The 12,315-nt window shown below is 47.0% G+C and overlaps 1 long non-coding RNA gene and 1 other non-coding gene across 2 annotated transcripts; both read right to left on the reverse strand.

The window, feature by feature from the left end:
* Positions 1-9,987: 9,987 nt before the first annotated feature.
* Positions 9,988-11,306, reverse strand: LOC123622342. Its single transcript, XR_006729477.1, has 3 exons — positions 11,267-11,306; positions 10,446-10,557; positions 9,988-10,366 (listed from the first exon to the last, which is right to left on the reverse strand). It is a non-coding gene; the product is annotated as an uncharacterized LOC123622342 (long non-coding RNA).
* A 439-nt stretch (positions 11,307-11,745) lies between these two features.
* On the reverse strand, positions 11,746-11,879 carry LOC123622933. Its single transcript, XR_006729673.1, has one exon. It is a non-coding gene; the product is annotated as a small nucleolar RNA SNORA71 (small nucleolar RNA).
* Positions 11,880-12,315: the final 436 nt, after the last annotated feature.

The following is a 12,315-nucleotide window of genomic DNA, read 5'->3' on the forward strand; positions in this document are numbered from 1 at the left end:
TGCACACACACATGCTCCTTGAGGGAAAATTAAAGACTAAAAATCAGAACTTTTGAAATATAGAAAAGTGTGCATGTACAATAAACTGAAGAGACATATGAGCTACTGTACAAAGTATAACATTTTGGAGTCTCCAAGCACAGTGCACAATTCAAATTTGTTCTAGAAACTAGAAACGTCAAATAAATTGGGGAATGGCTTCATCTGAAACTGTAGTATCAAATATCATTTTGGATAGTGTGTTTGAAAAGGCATTGCCCTGAAAAAAGGAAGAGCAGCGGTATGAGCTTTTGCGACAGACTTTTTTCCAAAGATGACCACACCAGTCTCTTTGATCCATCTCACAGTTCTGTGGGATCGATGTTCCCTCCCCTTGAGTCTGGTTGAGTCTGTGACCACTCCAACCAACAGGACAGAAGTGATGCTATGTGACTTCTGGGGCTAGGTCATAAAAAGGATACAGCTACCACCTGGCTTCTTCCCTATCACAATACTCACCCTTGGAACCCAGCCACTAAGTTGGGAGGAAGCCCAGGCCACATAAAGAGACCATGTGGAGGTGTTCCAGCTGACAGCCCTGGCTGTCTCTAGTGACAGCATCAATGGCCAGACATGAGTGAGGTAGCCTTCAGATGATTCCAGTCCCCAGGCGGAGGTTCCCTCTGCCCCCACCTGACCCCAAGCTGTGCAGAGACAAGCCAACCCTTGTTAATGCCTGGCCCATATAGCGGATTCATAAGTAAAATAAATATTGTCATTGTTTTAACCACTAAGTTTTGGAGTAAACTGTATAGAGTCATGGTAACTGGAACAGTTTTTAAGAGCCATAATTGAGAAAAGGTATTAACTGAACAGCTGTTTGTGAGGTACATCTGTAGTCACTTTTTTTTCTTGTTTTCTTTTTCCTTCCTTTTTTATTGTGCAGAACCAGCCGGGAGCACCCACTGCTGTTTTTCCTGAACCTAACACAACACTGGCATGGTATAGGTGCTCAATGAACATTTGTTGGATGAATGGATGGAAGCTTCATTGGTTCAGCACTGAACCCACCTTCATGTCACTACTACCAAGTCTTTGTGGATAATACCCTGTGCCTAGTGGCAGTAACACCATTAGATCCAGACAACTGGGGCCCCTTGCCCCAGATCTTGTGGCTTAAAGGATCCTGCACTTTGGACTATATTCCTCAAAAATTTTTAAGTGCCTTCCTGGGGTTAGCAATGACATTTAGGGAAGGTACCCCAGTCTAAACCAGGTCCCATGTGAGTCTTGTTGGCCAGAATTTTCTACCTTGAAATTTTCTAATTCTTTCTCCAGTGATTGGGACTGGCCAGGGACAGCAGTGCCATCCAGGCAGGGCATCCCAGCCCCAGACCAAGTCCATCTCCTGTGGCGTCCCATTTGCCATTTTTCCTCTTCAGGGTGCTCTCCAACCCTCTCCCTTACCCCTGTCCTTCTCTCACATATATGTAGGGTCAACCAGATGCCCTGAGGAGCTCCAGGACTCATGTTCAAGGAGTCATCATGGCCAGATCTGGTTCCAAGAGGGCAGCCTACAGGGCAGTCTAGCAAGCAACTCACTCTTCACTCTTGCTGGCTGGTAGTGTATTTCTTTCACCAGATTATGTGGCATTAGGCTGTCAAAAATGGTGTTAACATGCTGATTTTGGGTGACTCTCACAATGGACACAGCGTGAGTTCAAGGCTCCTGGGCTACCAAACTGTCACTGTAAATGCGACATGAGTGGGTCCATGCCTTGGCTTGTACCTCTGTGTTCAGACTGGCCTACTGCAGCCAGGGTGACATTGGAGAGGGGCATGTATGGTGGCAGGCATCCTTTAGCTGTGCACCCCCTTCCCCAGCTGGTCACAGGGTAGCCACCTCACCCCCTTTAGCAGACTCCCTGCTGCTTGTCACTCTGTCCTCCAGGATGGGGCATGCATCTTCTCTGTCTTAGTCTGCTCAGACTGCTATAACAAAATACTCAGACTGGGTGACTTAAGCAACAGACATTTATTTCTCACAGTTTTGGAGGCTGAGAAGTCTGAGATCAAGGGGCCGGCCCATTTGGTTCCTAGTGAGAGTCCTCTTCCCAGCTTGCCTTCTTGCCATGTCTTCACATGGTGGAAAGAGAAAGCTCTGGTGTCTCTTCTTCTTATAACGGCACTAAACCCATCATGGGCGCTCCACCCTCATGACCTCCTCTAAACCTAATTACCTCCCAAATCCCCACCTCCTAATACCATCACATTGGGAGTTAGGGCTTCAACATATGAATTGTTGGGGTGAGGGTTACATACATATTCAGTCCATAATATCCTCTGAGGGCTTTTCAGATGTTCCACAACACCAGCATGCACTTCCCAAGACGGAAGTATCTTGCATGAATGAGACTGCTCTTCTCACTCTGCTCACAGGCCCCTTGCTGTGCTTCCTGCTGTGGTATGTGGAAGGCAGGAACACTGAAAGTGACCGTGGCAAAGGAATGCAGCAATTTTGGCCGAAAGAGGTCAAGACATGATTGGAAGAGGTATTATTCAACAAAATTCCAAATGGTAAATTTAACATGACCAGAAAATATATTATCATTCACATTTTCCTGCATACTCTGGGTAAGACTAATATTTATAATTCTCATCAATGAGGCACAATCTCTGAGAATAAGTCATCCACCTATGGATGATATAACACGGTATATCTGACAATCCAAAATAAGTGACTGAGGCCAAGATCTCAATCAATGGAGGTTTATTAAGCCAAAGTTTGAAGACGCACCCAGGAGTACAATCTACAGAAGCATCTGCAACCTGTGCTCTCTGAGGAGGGATTTGGGAACTCAGTATTAAAACGAAGAGGGCATACAGAAAGAAAAAGAAGGCCAGGCTCAGTGGCTCAAGCCTGTAATCCTAGCACTTTGGGAGGCCAAGGTGGGAAGATTGCTTGAACCCAGGAATGTGAGACCAGCTTGAGCAACATAGCAAGTACCTGTCTCTAGAAGAAAAAATAGGCCAGGTATGGTGGAGCATGCCTGTAGTCCCAGCTACTCAGGAGGCTGAGGCAGGAGGATTGCTTGAGCCCAGGAGTTTGAGGTTGTAGTGAGCTATGATGAAGCCACTACACTTCAGCCGGGGCAACAAAGCAAGACCCTGTCTCAAAAAAACAACAACAACAGCAAAACTGTCAAAGTCATGAAAAACAAGGAAAGGCTGAGAAACCATCCCAGAATGGAGGACAGTAAGGAAACATAATGACTAAATGCAATGTAGTATTCTGGGTGGGATCTTGGCAAAGAAAAAGGACGTCAGTGAGAAAACTGGTGAGATCCAGGTAGGGTCTGTTGTTCAGTTAATGGTAACGTACTAATGTTGATTTCTTAGTTTTGACAAATGTACCCTGGTTACATATGATGCTATTATTAGGGGAAGCTGGGTGAAGAGCATGTGGGGACTCTCTGTACTATATTTTTAATTTTTCTATGAACCTAAAATTATTCCAAAGAAATAGGTTTATTTTTAAAAATATAGTTTAATACTTGAATAGTTCAAAACCTCTAAAAAAAATTAAGGGGAAAAAATGAAGGAGGTGAGTCTGTCTCCACTTCTCTAGAAACTTCTACTTTGAGGCCTTCAACCCCCAAGTCCCCAAGTAAAGGAAACAAACCTTGGCCATCTTCTTGGTGTGGTGCAGAAGCATCTTCAATAAATAACAGAGATCAATAATTCAACAGATCAGGCCATCCGGTACACCAAGAGCTTTGATACATCAGTCTGTTTCATCCTCATCACATCTCTCTAAAGGAGGTAACTGAGATGCAGAGAGGTTGAGACTCGCCACCCAATTCACTATCTGGCTTTGGCCAGATCTGTGTGACTCTGAAACCAGTGCTCTTACACCACACTGGGCTGCATGCCACACACGTTGGCCAGTGTCACACTCCTCCCCGCATCCTCCGTGCTGCTTCTGCATGTGGACCAGTTAACTCTGTCCTCTTTGCCCAGTTAACGCTACTGCCCTGACTCCCAAGAAGCCAACTGTCCCTCTTTAGTCTTCGCAGCACGTTTCACTCTGCCTCCATAGCATTTCTCATAGTTTTTAATGATTTCTTTGTTTGTAGGTAACTTCATCTTGATGAGACTATGAGCTAACAAATGTCTGTGTTCACTGGTGTGTGCTCCCAGTGCTTATTAGCACAGAGGCTAGCACTTAGTAGATGCTCAATAAACAAGTATTGACTGACTGAATGAATAAGCTCTGGGCACACTAGGGTTAACCCCGTAGGCAGGGTTTATGCTGGAGAAGCACACCCAGGACTTGGTGTCCTGCCTCCAGAAGGCATTCGAACATGATATGAGATTCCATCAGACACACCTGATATATATCTGGCCTTCTGCTGCCAAGATGGGGGAGAGGGGATACCAGAGAATGGGGGGCCTAAGCTGGAGCAGCTTCTTTAAGCCCCTACAAGATGCAGCAGCGTTATGGTCTAAATCTATGATGTCCAATAAGGTAGCTACTCACCACATGTGAGCACTCTAAATGTGAGATGTGCTGTAACTATAAAACATATACCATATTTCAAAGACTTAGTTTGGGGGAAAAAAAATCTTAATAATTTTTAATATTGATTACATGTCGAAATGACAATATTGTTTGAGGTAGTGAGTTAAATAAAATGTATTACCAAAATTTATTTCATCTGCTTCTTTTCATTTCTTTCATATGGCTACTATGAAATTTTTAAATTATATGAGTGACTCACATTATGTTTTTATTGGACAGCACTGTTCTATAAGCCCTCATCTGCTTTGTTTTTTTTTTTTTTTTTTTAGTCATACAAAACTGTGTTTAGTCCTACAAAAAATATATAATAAGTTGTGTGTTCTCCTTGGTTCTTGTGGGAGGACTGCAGGCCACCTCTGAACTATAGCTTGCAGCCTGGGAGTAGGGGATGCTTCTGAGTGAAAAAGGAGAATGCGAGGCTCTTACCAGGAGGTCCATGTCCATGAGGGTTACAGGTGGGTTAGGGGCATGGGGACAGCAGAGAGGGTAGTGTTGTATGTAGTGGGAGAGCCTGGGGGCAGGTAGGGGCTGTAGGGGGGAAGCAGCTCCCCCTAGAGCCTAGGGTCACTCTCAGGGAGGGAGCATGGCCAAGGGGCCTCCGGTTTCCAGTGGGAAGAGCTGCAAAGAGAGAAACATAGGGTTAGAGGGTGCAGCTCCCAAGTTGGGGACAAGTCTGACCAGTTCTGGGCCGACAGGGATAAGTATAGCAGACACCTTATCTGCTTTGATTTTTGGTTTTTTGCTGGAGTATAGTGGTGTGATCATAGCTCACTGCAACCTCAAACTCCTGGGCTCACGTGATCCTCCTGCCTCCCCAGTAGCTGGGACTACAGGCATGTGCCACCACACCCAGGTAATTAAAAAAATTTTTTTTGTAGGGACAAGGTCTCACTATGTTGCCCAGGCTGGTCTCAAACCCTTGGCCTCAAGTGATCCTCCCACCCCAGCCTCCCAAAGTGCTGGGATTATAGGCATGAGACACCATGTCCAGCCCTCATCTGTTTTCTTCAGAGCTGTAGGCCCAGCTTAGAGCAAGGCCTAGCACATAGTGACTGTTGCATGAATACCTGGGTATGAATTAATAGAATTGTCTATATTCTTGTATGTGATCCTCTTGAGGGCAGAAATTTTCTTATTCATTATTATATCTCTATTCCCAGCACTGTGCCTAATAAATTTTTTTGGATGGACAAATGAACCTTCCTTCTGTCTAGCTCTCCATTCTTCTAGTTTGATCTGCTATGGAATTTCCCACCGACTGCTTTACCTCTGGTACTAGGCAACAGTTTCCTGGTAGGATCACGGCTCTTTTTGATGCTAATCCTGGTTCTGGGATAAAACCCTTTCCAGCTTTCCTCGAGCTCTGGAGACCTAGGATGACTCCTGCTCTAGACCCAATAGTACCGGCAAGGACACTTGGTATTTTGGTGGTGGCTGAAACATGGCTACTGTCCCTGTATATGTCAGGTTCATGACTACAATCCACAAGACTGTTGATTTAGATGGGGGATATTTTAGGAAGACTGGATAATAGGCAATCATTTGAAGCAAATGAAAGGAATAGTAAAATATCCCAATTCCCAGTTTCCCAGTACAAACAAGCATCTGACAGTCTGGTATGCTCACGCTATTTATGAAATCAGCCTGAAACATTTTTCACTACTTAATACACCAGGAAATGGGAAACCAACTGAGCCGCTCATTAGGTGTGAGACAAGTCCCTTCATTTCTCTGAGTCTTGGTTTCCTTATTTGTAAGATGAAGGATAATTAAATCTACCTTCACTGTTGTGAAGATTAAATGAGGTAATTATACATAGGGGCTTCATACAGTGCACGGCATTTAATAAAAGTCCAGTCAATGGTAATAGTGATTAACACCAACCCCACTGGGATGTCTGCAGATTACCAAAAAAAGTCTTCGTGGTATCTCCGTAACAGATGAGTCTGTCATAATGACATTTTATATTTGTTCATTTTAACTATCAACAAGCTATACACGCTCATCAAATGAAAATAGCTGACATTTATTGAGTACTTGGCACAAGGCAGGTACTGTGTTACGCACTGAACATGCATCATCTTATTTAATCTTTGCTATTCTGATGGTCAAATTAGAGCTAGAAACTGAGGTTCAGGGAGGCAAAAGAACGTGCTTCAGGCTCCACAGCAATCAAGTGACCACATCAGAAGTTGACAGGCTCCTTAGTGACTTCACCAGGCCACCTCCCAATGCAGGTCAAGTTGGGCATCCTGGTGACATGGCAGTTGTAGCATCAGAGAAAGAGGAGCTTGTGTGAGCTACTCCTGGTGCACCACCGGCCTCATTCCCCATCCCTAAATGCTGACAGGGCACCTTTTACATGTCAGGCACTATGCTGGTAAGCTTTCTGACTACAGTGAGCAGAGACTCATTATGCTCCCTTTAGTAATGGGGACATTGGTGGTGATTATAAGGTATCTCATTAAAAAGAAAAAAAGGTAGACTCTTGGTCAGGTGGCCATGCCTTATAAAAATTCAGGGAAAACCGAACCCCTGGGCCTTAGGGCAAATCAGAGTACTGCTCCCAGTCAGGCCTTCTGGTTTTTAAATTGGAATATCATTCTCCACCTCTAAGAGTTCTAGAATCTGTTCTCTCACCTGCAACAAGAGCTCAATGTTCTGTACCCACTCCCCGTGCTGCTGTTAAAACTTAATTACTCTCTCTTCCTGTTTCTGTTCGTGCAAGTGATCACTAAGCCTCTTGACATATGCAGAACTCCCCAGAAGACAAATTGCCTCGCTTGGTTATCACTGCCTGGCTTGGTTATCATTGCTATCAATTATCACTGCTATCGGTCCTGGACCAAGGTGCTGGGTTAGGCCCATCCATGGCTGCCCTGGGGTGAATGCACTTCCCTAGACTACTGAGCTGTGGTTTGGGGTCAGCGGCCTGGGGAGCTGGTAGGTGCAGAGCCTGGCCTCTAGACATGCCCAGCCTGGTGCTCACCAGTTCATCCTGGCTTGACCCAGCTGTCCCCTCGCCACAACTCAGCAGACTTTCATGATCAGCAGCAGCACTGCAGTGGCCTCAGATACCTGTCATCTCTCCAGTGCGCTGGGCCTGGTATCCAGGAGGAAAGCTTCCTACCATCCCTGGTCCCTGCTATGACAGTGGGTTACACAGGCTGCGGTAAGCCCAGAGGTGAGATCTCACTTCACTCAAGTCACACCTCCCAGGTGAGGCCTTTCTGTGTACTCGGTTTAAAATGCCACTCCCTCTGCTGTCACCCTGACATCCTATCTTGTTTCCCTGTTTTATGATTTTTTCCTTAGCACTTCTCTAGTACAAAGTACATATTTTAATACTTTGTTTATGGTATGTCCTTGTTCTCTAAAATGTAAGTACTCAGCAGAGACTTGCTCTTTTGCCTGTTTTGTTTACCAGTTCCTAGAATTGTGCCTGCACATAACTGATGCTTGATATGAATGAAAGGAGGGGCGGTGAATCCAGTCTGGGTGGAGGTTTAGCCAACAAGGGCTTCCTGAAGGAAGTGACACAGCTGAGCCTGCTGAGTCCGAGGTGGAGGATGCATTCCAGTCACACCGGCCAGGAGAAGGAGAACATGTTCAGGAGCCTCAGTGATAGTGTGGCTGGGGCCCAGGGTGCCCGTGTGTGGTGAGGGTGGACAGGCAGGCCTGGGCAGTGAGCAGGGCCTGGCATGTCTCCTCTGGAGAACAGGAAGTCCAGGCTGGAGGCTGAGGGTCGGGTGGGGTGAGGGTGGCATAGGGCAGGGGAAGGAAGACCTAACAGGCGGGGCCAGCGATAAGATCACTTACAATGTGAAAGTGACGAAGTTCAGACTGAGAAGAGCTATTCTTTACCGAGCACATATTGTGTGCCAAGTGCTGTGCTAAGAGCTTCCAGCACAATAGTTCACTGACCTTCACATCCAGCCACTACACCAGGAGGCACAGAACCAGGGCAAAAAATGAGGGAACTCCTGCCACAAACCAACCAGTCTGGCTTATTAGGAAGGAAATTTTGGTGACCGCTGGGCTGAGCCACAGTAAGCAATCCTACCTCTACAGCCCTGAGACTCCCGTCCCCCACTCCACAGCAATCTCAACTCTTCCCTTCTTTCTTAGTACCCCATTGCTGCCCCTCCTATAGGACACAGACTAAACAGGGCATCAGGGACACCACCACCCCAGCTGCAGGATTCATGTAGTAGCTCAAGAATACGCCACAAGAGTGAAGGAGAGAGACAGACAGACAGACCGACTAAAGGGGAGTGGGGCATGGTGTAGATGCTGCTCCTAATAGCTGATGGGAAGCTGCCTACCAGTGAGAGAGGACAGCCAGTGTGTTAAGGAAAGAGAGGTCTACCAATGTCAATGCACCAACCAACAGTAAAACTTCACTAAAAATAGTCAGTGAGCTCAGAAAAGAAGGAACTTTGGCCAAGTTGGGGAAAATGTTTTCATTTCTCACTAAAGGACAAGGGCCGCAGTTGGATGAAACTGGCCAGAGGGTTGGGTAGGGTAGGGGATCTTCAAGAAAGTGAATGGGAGGTGTCAGATGGTCCCTGGGTAGGAATTAAGGAGATGGGGGATAGGGAAAGGGCAAGGCAGAAATAGGGACTTCTGCCGGAAATGGCTGGCAGAGTGGACTCTTCAGCCCCCAAGGATGTCTCCCACTGGCAGAGACGACCAAAGTGCCTGACAGCCTGGTTTCCATCTCAGCCCCAGGCACAGTGGTATCAATTTCACCTGAAGGAATGGGACCAATTGAATCTCCCTTTTCTACCATGGCCTTTGGGAGAGTCCCTGTGTGACTGTACCTAAAAAACGAGGACAGAGCAACGTGTGCCCACAGGTGGTGATACACGTGCACGCTGAGCACATCAATGCGGGAATTGCTACTGAACACGATCCACAAAGACCAAAGCTACCTCACGGTAACAGCAACCCCAATGGCTGCCATTTGCCGGCCATACCCCCAGAGCTCTCCAAGGGCAGCTATTCCTCATCCACTCCACTCTCACCTCTGCTCAAAACCACCTTCTAAATTCACCTGGTGTCCTCTCACCACCTGAGCTCAGGGCACTCCTGCCATGCTAAAGGGCTTTAGCCCCTGCCTCCATCTCTAAGTCCACCCCATCATCACCCCCCCCTTCCAAAGGCCTGGCCCAAAGGTTCCCTAGCCAACTCAGTTCTATCAGTTCCTTCCTCTCCTGAACTTCAGCCCCCCACACACTCTTGGGATTGTTAAAACCTAGTTTAAATGCTACATCCCATCTCATATCCCCTAGGTCAAACCTCAGGAGTGTGCCAAGTGGAAAGTCTCAATGAGTGAAAACCAGAAGACCCGCCCTTTCTCTACACCCAGCCTTGATACTGACTAAAAAAACAACAAAAACCAAAAACAAAAAAGCAGCAGCAGGGCATGTTTAAAGATTTATTGAGTCGGGTGAAAAGACAAAGGTGCACAGTGCAGAAAACCTCAACAAGAACTCTCGGTCCTCAAAAGTCACACCAGGAGCAGGCAGGAGGACACACAGGCTGGCTGAGACAAAGGAAAACCAGTCTCCCCAGATCGTGGCGCTCTGTGGCATAACTGGGCAGGGCAGAGCCAGCGGAAGGGACTCCCACTCTGGACCTCAAGTCCCCAGGGTTGCAGGGCTTCCCCTCCACAGAGCAAAAAGTCGATCCATGTTATGCTGAGGCAACAGGGGCAAGAAGGTCTGGCGACAGACGTGTCACGTGGCAATATCACTCGTCACTCTCTGCTATGCCAGTGTCCATGATCAACTCCCAAATAATCTAAGGGAGAAGTCAAATGAGGCCAGCAGCCTGGAACTGCCATCTCAGAAACACAGGCTGACTCTTGGCATTAACTCACCATGAGGAGGCCCCTCCAGGGGAGCTGGGACCCCCAGGTCATCGTCCTGAGAGGGTCACTGCCTCCATCCCCTGGGGCTTCCTTCACAATCCGCAGATCCAAGGCAGCATCCCTGGAGGGAAGAGAGGCCACAGAGCAGGAGGTTACTGTAAGTACTTGGTCTCATATATTATGTCATCTTTCTTCAAGCTGTTGTCAACGAGAATACCCCTGATTAGTCAGGTATGAGCTGTAAAGTTTTTTCACATCAAACTCATCTCAAAAAGGACTCTCAATACTTCCAAAAAATAGTCAAAATAAAAACTGTCTTAAAAGTCTAAAACAAGCTGGGTGTGATGGCACACACCTGTAGTCCCAGCCACTCGGCAGCCCAAGGCAGGAGGATCACTTGAGCCTGAGTTGGAGACCAGACTGGGCAACACAGCGAGACCCCATCTCAAAAAAAAGTGATCTAAAACAGCCCCTTGCAGGGCAATGGAGCAGATGTATAACTGACAGAAAGACAGCCTGAGAACTCGCTTGCAGGGCTCCTCCCACTGAAGTCCCATTATGCCTTGCTGGAAGCACAGGACCACCCCAGCAGCCATCCCTCCAAGCTGCCCATACCTGCCTGCACATCTGTCTTCCCAGCAGGACTGGGAGCTTTTGTTCACTTTAGCCTCAAAGATGTCCTCCCATTGCTACCTCTCCCTGGAATAGCTTCCTACTGCCCATCACATCCCACTTCTTTAAAGGCCTGCCCAGGCCCACCACCTCCAAAAGGCCACTTCTCTTTGCAAATCTTATGGCAATGACTATATACCATCCAACATCACACTTACTTGTGAATAATAATAATTCACCTTGGGCCTGGCAGTGGCTCACACCTGTAATCCTAGAACTTTGGGAGGCCGAGGCAGGAGGATCGTGCGGAGGTCAGGAGTTCGTTCGAGACCAGCCTGAGCAAGAATGAGACCCTATCTCTACAAAAAAATAGAAAAATTAACCAGGTGTGGTAGCATACACCGGTAGTCCCAGCTACCTGGGAGGCTGAGGTAGGAGGATGGCTTGAGCCCAGGAGTTTGAGGCTGCGGTGAGCTATGATGACATCACTGCTTTCTAGTCTAGAAGACAGAGTGAGATCCTTTCTCTTAAAAAAAAAAAAAATTAATCTTGACTCTTTCCAGCATCTAAAGTGTACCTAAACCTTGACGCTGACATAGCCTGGAGAAAGGCCAAGCTAAAGCATCTCCCACCACTGACTCTCACACATAGCCTGCAATGCCCACGAGACCAAAAGGTGTTCACAGGAGGGAAGGAGTGTGTGAAAGCGCCAGCATTTGAGAGGGACAGGTGTGAACCCTCCAAACACGGGAAACGGCTTTCAGCAATTCCTCTCCCTGCATTATTGATGACCAGAGCACAGGCAGCCCGTGATCACTTTTGAATGCAGGTGCACACAAGGGCAAAGAGAGATCCAGGAAGAAAAGCAGATGCCAGCGACCTGTGGAATAGGTTGAGTCCAGGAAAACAACCCAGGCAAGCACAGGATCCCCATAGTGGCCCTTGTTTCCTGATAAAGCCCCATAAAACCTCCCTGCCACAAGGAATCAAAGAGACGTCACATTGTGCCAGAACACTGGAAAAATATTAGGTTTGGCAAGGATAGGAATCACGTGGTCTAAAGTACCACAAAAGTCACCTCTATCATGACTTTCTTTTTCTTTTAAATCCACATTTGCAAGTGAAGACAACTTTTTCTTTTTCTTTTTTTTTTTTTTTCTGAGATAGAATCTCACTCTGTTGCCCTAAGTGCCATGGTGTCAGCCTAGCTCACAGCAACCTCAAACTCCTGGGCTCAAGCAATCCTCCTGCCTCAGCCTCCCAAGTA

The sequence above is a fragment of the Lemur catta genome, chromosome 17 (assembly GCF_020740605.2).
Source record: "Lemur catta isolate mLemCat1 chromosome 17, mLemCat1.pri, whole genome shotgun sequence".
In the NCBI taxonomy this organism is placed as follows: Eukaryota; Metazoa; Chordata; class Mammalia; order Primates; family Lemuridae; genus Lemur; species Lemur catta.